General features: G+C 38.1%; 1 protein-coding gene across 9 annotated transcripts in view; it reads right to left on the reverse strand.

The window, feature by feature from the left end:
• Positions 1–10,756, reverse strand: part of LOC123775788 (cytosolic beta-glucosidase) — an 889,125-nt gene that overhangs the window by 484,595 nt on the left and 393,774 nt on the right. The gene's annotated exons all lie outside the window — the stretch shown is intronic.

Raw genomic sequence — 10,756 nt, forward strand, 5'->3', positions numbered from 1 at the left:
GGACCATTATTAGGGGACTTTATGGTTTTAATGTGATATTAATAAAATTTAAAAGTCAGGCACACTCAGCCTTTCCCAAACCCATCAAATTATAGATTCCATGACTTTCCTTAAAAACTTCAAAACAAAAAAGTATATGGGAGCTCAAATTCATTGAGAGTTTGCAAAATTACTGTAAAAAAGAGCTTAAAAAGAGCATGAAGAGTACATCAGTAGAGCTGTAGGGATCTTACTGTGGCTTATAAAACCAGGGACCATGATTTGGTCCCTGCCTCCATTTCCAATCTCATCTTGCACCAGTCAACCTAGTTTCCAATCTCACTGGGTTACTTTCTGGTCTTTAAGCATGCAAAACCCATTCACATCTTGGCCGTTTACTTTGCTTATAAGTTCTTAGCATAGATGTCTGCATGGCTGACTCCTTATTATTCATAGTTTAAATGAAATGTCACCTTCACAGACTGGCCTTGTCTTACCACCTGGTTTGAAGTAAGATTCCATCCATCAAATTCACTCTCTGTCATCAAGATTTGTTTTCTTCATACTATAGTATATCATACATATATGTGTGTGTATATGATAGGCACACATCCATATTTGGTCCATTAGAATCACTCACACATTCTTTTCCCTGAGGTGTGAAGTCTTATCTCCTTCTCTAATATCTCTGCTTTGGTCCATTCACCAAGACAGCAGTGGTTAACCCATCTCAGGTCTTCCAGATCCCTCAGATGAAAGTCAAATCGTTAATTAAATCCTCTTTAAAATGCAACAGTCTCACATTAAGCTCACAGTAGTCCATTTAAGGTTCTCTTTCTTGACTTGAGATGAAGGGTGAACCAACCCCACCACTTCCCCTCGGAGGTTGCAGGGAACTATAACACAGCCCTTCCCTAAACCATCTTTTTTTTTTTTTTTTAAAGATTTTATTTATTTATTTAACACAGCTAGAGACAGCCAGCGAGAGAGGGAACACAAGCAGGGGGAGTGGGAGAGGAAGAAGCAGGCTCCTAGCGGAGGAGCCTGATGCGGGGCTCGATCCCATAACGCCGGGATCACGCCCTGAGCCGAAGGCAGACACTTAACCGCTGTGCCACCCAGGCGCCCCTTCCCTAAACCATCTTACTTCCATCTCCCTTATTCTCCTGAGCCTTCCGTACCTTTCAAGTGAGTGAAGGGTGGAAGAGTTTGCTAGCCATTCCCTGAACACTGCTGATAGTTCTATTTGGTGGTCTGTCTCACATCTCACTTTATTACCCGATCTGCACCACTACAAATCTTAACTAAAACATCCGTTTTAACAATTGAACACCTTTAAAAATTCTTTTTAACTGATATATTTTCTTCCTCAGAAAAATGCTTCTTCCTCAGATACCACTGTTATTTTGTATTTAGAAACTTCAAACAACAGGAGAAAAGCTGGAAAAAACCATGCAGTCCAGAAGAGGCGTGGAAAATGAAAGAAAGAAAAGAGAGCTAACAACAAGCCCTGAGCTTACCAGCTCCGCAGAAAATATATAACCACCATTAATTTAAGGGGAGGACATATGTGTCAACTCAGTGAATTAGGTCATCATTTCTCAAACATTTTAATCTCAGTACCCCTTTAAACTTTTAAAAATTAAGGAGAATTCCAAAAACATTTTGTTTATGTGCATTATATTTATCAATATTTACTATGCTAGAAATTAAAACAGAAACTTTTAAACACTAGAATATATGTGCATCCCTTTAACCATCAAAGCAATGACATCGTCACATTTCATACAGCTTCTAGAAAACTCTGCAACTGTTATGAGAAGATAAGAGAGAAAAAAGTCCATAATGTTACTATTATTATGAAAATAGTTTTGACTTCATCGTGCTCTCAAAGGGTCAGAAATCCAAAGGTGTCCCCAGACAATATTTTGAAAACTGCTAAACTAGGTAGTCAGTCACTAGTATTACTTTATTTTTTGAGGGTCCTTCAAAAATACAAACTTGAATTATAACTTTTCACGGACAACTTTCATTGCAGAAAACTGCTTATGAGTATAAACCTTTCCAAAAACGCTCAGCTCAGATAAAGAATCAATCTAATGGGGGAAAAGATAGCCTGTCTGGCTATCAGTAATTTGATTTAACATATATCTAAATCCATTTGTCTTTCTTATTATACCCTATTCATTAGCTAAATTTATCCGAGGAAAAATAATAAATGTAATTTTGTTCAGTTATATTGGCATATAATCTATACTTATTGATAGGCCACGATAATATAACACTAATTTATTTTTCCCTCTTTTGAGTAAGGTCTGAAAATTATTCATACCTGTAACATAAGATAAACTAACTCTTCACTCTCTCCAACAGCATTGGGAGAGAACCCCTCCCAAGATGATATCGTAATAGCACTGTCTCACTAACAGCGCCAAGCTGGCGGGAGTTCTCACGAGGGAGGGCCTGGCCTACTTTATGAACATCCCACAGGACATACCAAGTTGAATCAATATCTCCGACTCAGACAATTTATTGAGTTTTTTTTTTTTTTAATTATTCTTCAAAAATTATCACCTCCTTACTTTTTTAATAAGAATACCTTCCCCAAGGGAGGGATTTAACAAAAGTTCCCACATGTCCAGGGTGGCAGAGATAGTGGTTAAAACTGAGATTCAGTAGATGTCCCATGAGGTTGCTCTGACAGGTTGGGGAAGAACTACTCAAGCCTGGGGCGGGGTGAAATTCCCAGGGATTTTTATTGTGTCTCAGAGAACCAAGTGTCAGCCCAAGCTGGAGCCCAGCCAGCAGGGGGAAACAGTGAGCAACGCGCGCAGCATTGCCCAACAAAGACAAAAATTCACTAGTGGCAGGACCAACCCAGAAGCAACAAAGACCAAACTACCCTCCTTTTAGGCCAGGATGATAGGTAAATCCTGCTATAGAATTTAGGGAAAGAGAAGAGGAGAATCTTGAATTAAAGACGTCATCTAAAATGGAAGATCCCAGATTGACCATGAATTGACAAGTTTCAACTTTCAGTCAACAGGAGAAATAGGAACTTGAGAACTAAGTTTATTTAGGTTATAAAGAAATAAAAATGTCTTTGCACTTTGCATTTATAGAATATTGTGACAGTGAATTTTATATTTGTTATACAAGAATATAAAATTCTGGCTCAGGACAGACCTACTGAGAGCAAAATACTATTTAATGGGAACAGACTTGATTGGAAGGCAATCACATCTAAGCTGCATATTGTTTTTGTATTTATATATTTTATATTATCTGTCACTTCTTCCCCCACCCCTACCTTAAGGGTCAACCCTGTGAAAGCAGAAAGTTTTTACTTTCTTTTCTTTTTTACCCTGTGCCCCAGCACTGGGGAGCTTGTGGGGGCTTGCTGAGGCTTCCAGCCCCCTATGGCCACAGGACCCTGTTCCATGCTGCATTTTTAAGGGGAGGGGGAGTGCATACCTGTCCTTCTTCTGTGGGAGAGCTTTCTCACAGCTCCATTTGGTGGAGTTCTAGTGCTGTGTCTTTAATATGCTAGTTGTTCTTTTAAACTGCAGCCTTTTTTTTGTGCCCAAGGACAGATATGTCCCTGACCCTCACTACTGTCTCCCCACTGCCTTTCGCAGCCTCCAGCAGAACTCCCTTCCCTGCCCTGTCTTCATGTCTTTGTCTCTCCTGCTGTTCTCTTTCTCATTCTTTCTATCTTCTGTCATGCAGAAGCTGTTCCCAGGGCCCTCATTTCTCCTTCAGGAGGAATTATTCTATAAATAGGTATAATTTAGTATGTTTCCTGGAGAGGTGAGCTCAGGGTCTTCTTACGACACCATCTTGGACTGGATCCTTCCTCTTTTTTTATTTTTTAATCGAATTGCAGGTTTCAGGTGTATGACATGGTGATTTGACAATTATATACGTGACACAATGTTCACCACAACAAATGTAGTCACCATCTGTCACTGTACAAAGTTATTACAGTATTATTTATATTCCCTTTGCTGCACTTTTCTTCCCTGTGACTTACTTACTTTATAACTGGAAGTTAGTACCTCTTAATCCCCTTCACCTATTTTGCCCATTTCCCCACCCCCCCAACTCTGACAACCACCCTTTGTTCTCTGTCTTCATGACTCTGTTTTTTCCTGTTTGTTCGTTTGCTTTGCTTCTTAGATTCCACATATAAGTAATAGCATATTGTATTTGTCTTTCTCTGTCTGACTTATTTCACTTAGCATAATACCCTCTACTTCTGTTCATGTTGTTGCAAATGGCAAGATCTCAATCCTTTTTATGGCTGGATAATATTCCATTGCATATATATACCACAACTGTTTATCCTTTCATCTGTTGATGGACACAAGTTAAAACAAAGAGTTTTTTCTGCTTTGTTTATTATAATATTCCAGTGCCTGGCACAAATTAAAGACTCAAAAAATATTTGTTGAATGAATGAGTGAATGCTTTGATGAATTAATTAATCAGAATCTCCTGGGAAGCTTTTTAAACTATAACTGTCCGCCCCTAGCCCCGAGTATCGTTCATGTGCGCTCTGAGTCTGTACGATTAATAAGCTCTCCAGATGACCATGATGTACTTTGAAGTTCGAGAATTGTGTGACAATGCTGGTGGATAGGGTAAGCATAGAAAACCAGTTAAAGGGTGTGGGATTTTATGCAAATATAGTTGGGAGAAGGAACTTAATGTGTATTTAGCACCGAATCTCTCCATAAAGTGACCCTGCCTGCCTTTGTTTTAATTTCTATCTTAATGAATTATTTGTGATTTTTACATTTCCATAGATCCAAGAAAATAATACCTTAGGTGCCACAAATTTTAAAGGTGAATTTCTGCATCTTGACTTTTTTTTTTCATATTTCCAATAGTTTTTTCGTTTAGTGTTCAATAGTTTTCATTTTCCCTGGGATGTCATTATATCTTCACTTGGAGGCCTCATAATTTCAAATTAGCATGTCTTTCTTTTTCTTTTTTTTTTTTAAGATTTTATTTATTTATTTGGCAGAGAGAGAGAGACAGCCAGTGAGAGAGGGAACACAAGCAGGGGGAGCGGGAGAGGAAGAAGCAGGCTCCCAGCGGACGAGCCTGATGTGGGGATCGATCCCAGAATGCCAGGATCACTCCCTGAGCCGAAGGCAGATGTTTAAAGACTGAGCCACCCAGGTGTCCCAAATTAGCATGTCTTTCGTACAATTTTTCATGCCCACCTGACCCCAAGATAATATTTTACAGGAAACCTAACATTTCATAGCAGTTATCACAATTTACAATTATATTTACATCTGTTTATTATTTTTAAATAATATTTTATTGTGATAAGTACACTTAATATGAGTTCTACCCTCTTAACAATTTTAAGTGTACAGTATTGTTAAATGTACAATATTGATAATTATACTACAATGTTGTACAATAGATCACTAGAGTATTTTCATCTTGCTTGACTAAAACTTTGTGCTCATTGATTAGTAACTCCCCACCTCTCCCTCCCCCTCCTCTCTGGAAGCCACTACTCCACTCTTTGAGTCTATGACTTTGGTTATTTTAGATATCTCACGTAAGGGGAATCATGCAGTATTTGTCTTCCTATGAACCTGTCTTCAGGGTCATCTATGTTGTTACATATTGCAGAATTCCTTCTTTTTTAAAGCTGAAAAGTAAATTCCATTGTACGTATATATCACATTTTCTTTATCCATTCACCCATCGATGGACGTTTAGATTATTTCCACATCTCGGCTATTGTGAATAGTGTCGTAGTAAACAAAGGAGTGCAATGCCTTTTCAAAAGACCCTGATTTCAATTACTAGTTTGTATTGTTTGAGGAACCGCCATAATGCTTTCTCTAGCAGCTGCCCCATTTTGCATTCCCCTCAAAAGTGTGCAGGAATTCCGATTTCTCCACATCCATGCCAACAGTTGTGGGCTTTTTGATCAGTGTTTGTTATTTATGTCTGTTTTCTACATGAGAAGGTTAGCTTCATTAGAGACACTCATCGACTGCTGGGTTTCCGTTAACCTGGAACGGTATCTGGTACGTAACTGACTTTCACTGGTGTGTGATGAATGACTACACAGGGGAAGGAATAACTAGAGTTGGATCCTGAGCAAGAGGTTGGCTGTGTATAAACAGAGGAATGCAAGTAGTCGGGTCACGGCAAACAACTGCAGCAAGAGCACAGACCTGAGAGTTACTGGAACGGTGATGTTTTCTTGAGGCGTAACTTCCCGGAGTGGAAGGGAACGTGTAACAGATAGCGGGAGATCAGGCTAGAGAGGAGTCAATATGTGGGCTCCCTTAATAAGAAGATAGAGACAATTAAACTTAAGCCCTTGAGTGAAAGACTGACAAGATGAAAGCAGGATCATGGAAATCTTCATCTGGCAGATAACACAGAGTGGACAGCCTTGTAAACCATCCTTTAGGGCCCCGTCTTTCCTCCCTCTTGAGGCAACAGAGGCAGAATTAACTGCTTCTGCACTGAGAGATTCACTTTTCCACTCGTCTCCTGACCAGCATTCTGGGGGTTATCTGATTCCTGCCTACTTCCGATCTGCGAAGGGCCACAGAAATGAGTCTTCTTAAACCAGGATATTGACAACTGTGTGAAAATGCAACACGAAACAACATCGCATCCAATTCCCAACTAAGTAGGGATTTGAAGACATGCAAATTACAAACAAAATTGATTAACCACTTCTTTCTACTCTTAAATCATAATAGCAGATTGACTCTGCTTCTGTGCATCTCTGAAACATGGTGAGGAATCTGTAAGGAGAAAAGAAGGAAACCGGAAAGAGCGCGCACCTGCTGCTATAGATTTAGGTCTGTTGCTTCACTGGAAGAGCCGAGGTACCACTTTATATCGTGTTTGAGACAAGAAAGAAGTGAAATAATATGAAGGTTTTACGTTTTACATGTATTAACTCAACCAATCCTCACCTCGATTCCAATACAGAGTTTCTATTGCAATCTCCATTTGACAGATAAGGAAACTCAAGTTCACAATGTCAATGCATCCGTGTCATACCGTGCCTGTGCCACGAACCACCACAATGTCTTGGTGGCTGAGTGCACATCGTGCCTCACATTTTTATAGGGTGTGAGTTTTAAAAATGTATTTCTGTACGGTGTATCTCCCTGACACCACTATTGAGGCAGGCCTGCTTATTTTCCCCATATTACAGATGAGGAAACAGGCTTAGGGAAGCTGAGTGACTTGTCTAAGGTCACACAGCTTACAAGCAGCAAAGCCATATTTGAAATGTGGTCTGCCTCTCTCTTCCAGATGTTGCTTTGTTTTGTTTTTTCCCCTACACCCTATAGGTTATCCTTGGCATGATCACCCTCTACATATCCAATACAGGTATCAATAGAAGCAATATCCCCAGTCACTAATATATCAGTATTAACCCAGTTCAATATCTCTCTTCTCTGGCCACAAGTCTTATGGGATCTCAACCTTCAAACACAGGCTTGAATTTGAAGGAGACTAAGGTATTTCAGAATATTCACAGTAACTGGCTCATTGCCCCAATCCTAAAACCAGTTCTTGTGACCCTTTTTCACTATTGACAGTGTTTAACAGAAAATTTCAACAAGCATGGCTATTGATTTTTTCCAGTGTACCAGAGTAGAAGCAGAAAAATAGGGGAGAAGGACACTGCACAAGACAGGTACAAAAAAAGAAAGCCGATGCCTGGTGGAGAGGTAGAAGGAATTAAAGGAAAACAAACACCAGATGGAGAACATCCTATCTCTTAGAATCCGTAGCCCTGAATCACGGAGAAAAATGTAAATTATATCCAAAAACACTCCTCTTAGGAAGTCAGAGAGGTGAATAATTCATTTTTATAATGATTTTTATTAAAAACAGTTTACAAAATCTGCCACTTGAAAACTTCACCTCCTTAGAAAATTGGCATTTACCTTTAAAAAGGATAGGTCAATAGAAGCATTATTGCTACCTGCTCACTCTTGTTCCAGATTCTTCAAGGTGACATATCTGACAGTCTCCAAATGGACATGGTTATCTCCCTTACCCTTTCTGCTTCCAAATGCTCTTTATCAATCACTATCTTCACTACCTGCAGTGTTTTTGTTGCGGCCTATTTCAAGCCATCATCTAGACCAGTGCATTATGGAACTCCGTCTTCCACTTTCTTTCTCATAGCCTAGGTCTTCATCACGCTGTACCTGCATTGTTAACATTTGCCACTTTGGGCTGCTGAGTATTCATCCCCTGTTCTTGATACAGCAGCCTAATTTTGGCTCAGATACTAATTTTTCCACTTCACAGCCCAATGCTTTAGGGAAGCTGACTTTCTTCCTGTCTCTAGAAGTGTGCCTTGTGAAACCTCAGCCATCTGGCCATAACAAAATTGTTTCAGGGATGAGTACAGGACTTAAGATCAAATCAAAACGAAGCCCTAGCCTTCAGTTCCACCATTGAGAGAAGAGATACACTCTGCTTTTCTGCATGTGCACACTGTGCAGCCCCTGGAGGTGTGGGCAGCCATCTTGGAACCATGAGGAAATAGCATTGCTGAACATGAACTTAAGACTGAGAAAAGAAATGGAAAGAGAGAAACCAAGTCTTGGTCATTCACTGAGTAGCCAGAATAAGACTTGAAAGAAGCCAGCAAAGTGATCCAACTATTTCTGTTTCAATTAAATGAGTTAATATTGGGATTTTTATTATATATGACCAAAAATATCCTAATTCATATACTCAGCCTACTCTGCCTCTGTTCTGATCCATTTTCACATCTTTGCTGGAATAATTTTCCTGCAACATTTCATTCCCTTTCTTTGTGGGTCATAGGGACTCCCCTCACTGTTTTCACCAAAGATCCCCAGATTCCTATCTCACCACACGCTTTACCTCGAATGGCTCTTGTAACTGGACCGCTTGCTCAAACTAAGCCAATATGTCATAATTCTTAAAAAAAAAAAAAAAAAAAAAAACCTTTTACACTGTTCTGCAAATATGAGTTTCCCTCTCCCTTCCTCCCTTTTTTCTCCCTTTTTCATTGTCTCTCACTGAAGCATCCTCTTCTAAAAATGCTAACTCAACAAACCGGGAATGGCTTCTGTCTGACCCCTGTACATTCCATTAGCCCCCTTATCATAACAGGATATGTGAATATGTGAGTAACATTTGCATTTAATACAGTGTTAAACATTATTGAAGCAATTTATTTCCATGATTTCATTTGAGCAGTACAGTTTTTTTTATTACCAAAAGAAATTATATATTTCCATATACCTTATACACGTATGTGATATAATGGGAAGAGCAAGCAATTGTGTCAGAATTAACTGAGATTTTCATCAGGTTTTGTCATGTGACCATTGTATGATCTTGGGTAAATCACACACACAAATCTAAACATTTCATATTTTAAAAATGGAATTATCACATAACATTATCAAATATAAAGTTTTTTTCACTTTATATTTTATGTTTTCTAATGCATAGGTATTAATGTAATTTTTTAAGTTTTAAAATAAAACCAACTTTGAACCATATTTTAAAAGATTGTTGCACACTTCTAATATTTAGGTCAAGAATATATATATATATATATTTATTTATTTATTTATTTATTTATTTATTTATTTTTTACTTTGCAAAAGTAATAATTTTATAAGATATATACATTAAAGTATTACATATGGGAGTATATTGTATGTTTACTAATACACGCACATTGTCAAAAATTTAGAAAACACAAAAGAACAAAAGAAGAAAATAATTCTATCATTAAGAAATAACTATTGATAATATTTTTGCATATATCCTATTTTTTCTTTTTTCTTCTTTCTTTTTTTTATTGTTTCAAGAACATTAACATGAGATCTACTCTTGTAACATGAGATCCACAAATTTTAAGTGCACAATACAATATTGTTGGCTTTGGTACAGTGCTGTATAGCAGATCTCTAGAACTTATTCTACTTGCTTACTGAAAATTTATGCTCCTTGATTTGTAACTCCCCAAGGAATATGTTTTTAAACTGACATTTTATATACTCATAACTAAAAATTTGGTTTTACAAACTATTTTTAATAGTTTTCAGCAATATTACCTAACCCTCGTATACAACTGAAATCCTAAGACTGCTTTCTTTCTGTTGGTAGGAAAATCCCCTTATCTTTAAAGAATTACCTTCTCAGAGTTCTTTCAAAAAGCATTCAGTATCTGACATTTTTCCCTTCCTAAGTCAAAACCAGACTTCATTATTTCTTGGCGATCTCCATAATTTGTTTTGGTAGACATTGCTATTGTGCACCGATACCTGGTTCTTCTTCCATTCTAAACCTCAGGCATTATGCAACTGGAAGAATTCATGAAATTACATCTGCCAGTGGTTGTGGTCAGATATGATGAGAAGTATAGAAAAACTGGTCAATATCTTTCCAGCTGTCTCTTCCTCTACTATGTTGACTGAATGGATCATGTATTTTAGATGATATACGTATAGGATGATGGAATCTTCTTTAGCCTGGGTGGCTGCCTTAGTAAGAGGATAGTTGCCCTTCAGCTGAAGCCCCAAGAGACAATTAAGCCTTAATCTGTGAAGGCAAATAGACTTCTCTCTTTGCGTCTAGAATGATAATAGTATGTAACGTCCTTGGCAGAACTGAAAAAATAGTTGAGTGGTGAAAGGCTGCCTTACAATGTTGCCAGACTTACAGTGGACTTTGCCTGAGTGAGAAATAAACTTTGTTGAGTTAGCCACTGATA

This window comes from Ursus americanus, chromosome 8, assembly GCF_024610735.1.
Source record: "Ursus americanus isolate L20-20 chromosome 8, mUrsAme1.1.p, whole genome shotgun sequence".
Classification (NCBI taxonomy): Eukaryota; Metazoa; Chordata; class Mammalia; order Carnivora; family Ursidae; genus Ursus; species Ursus americanus.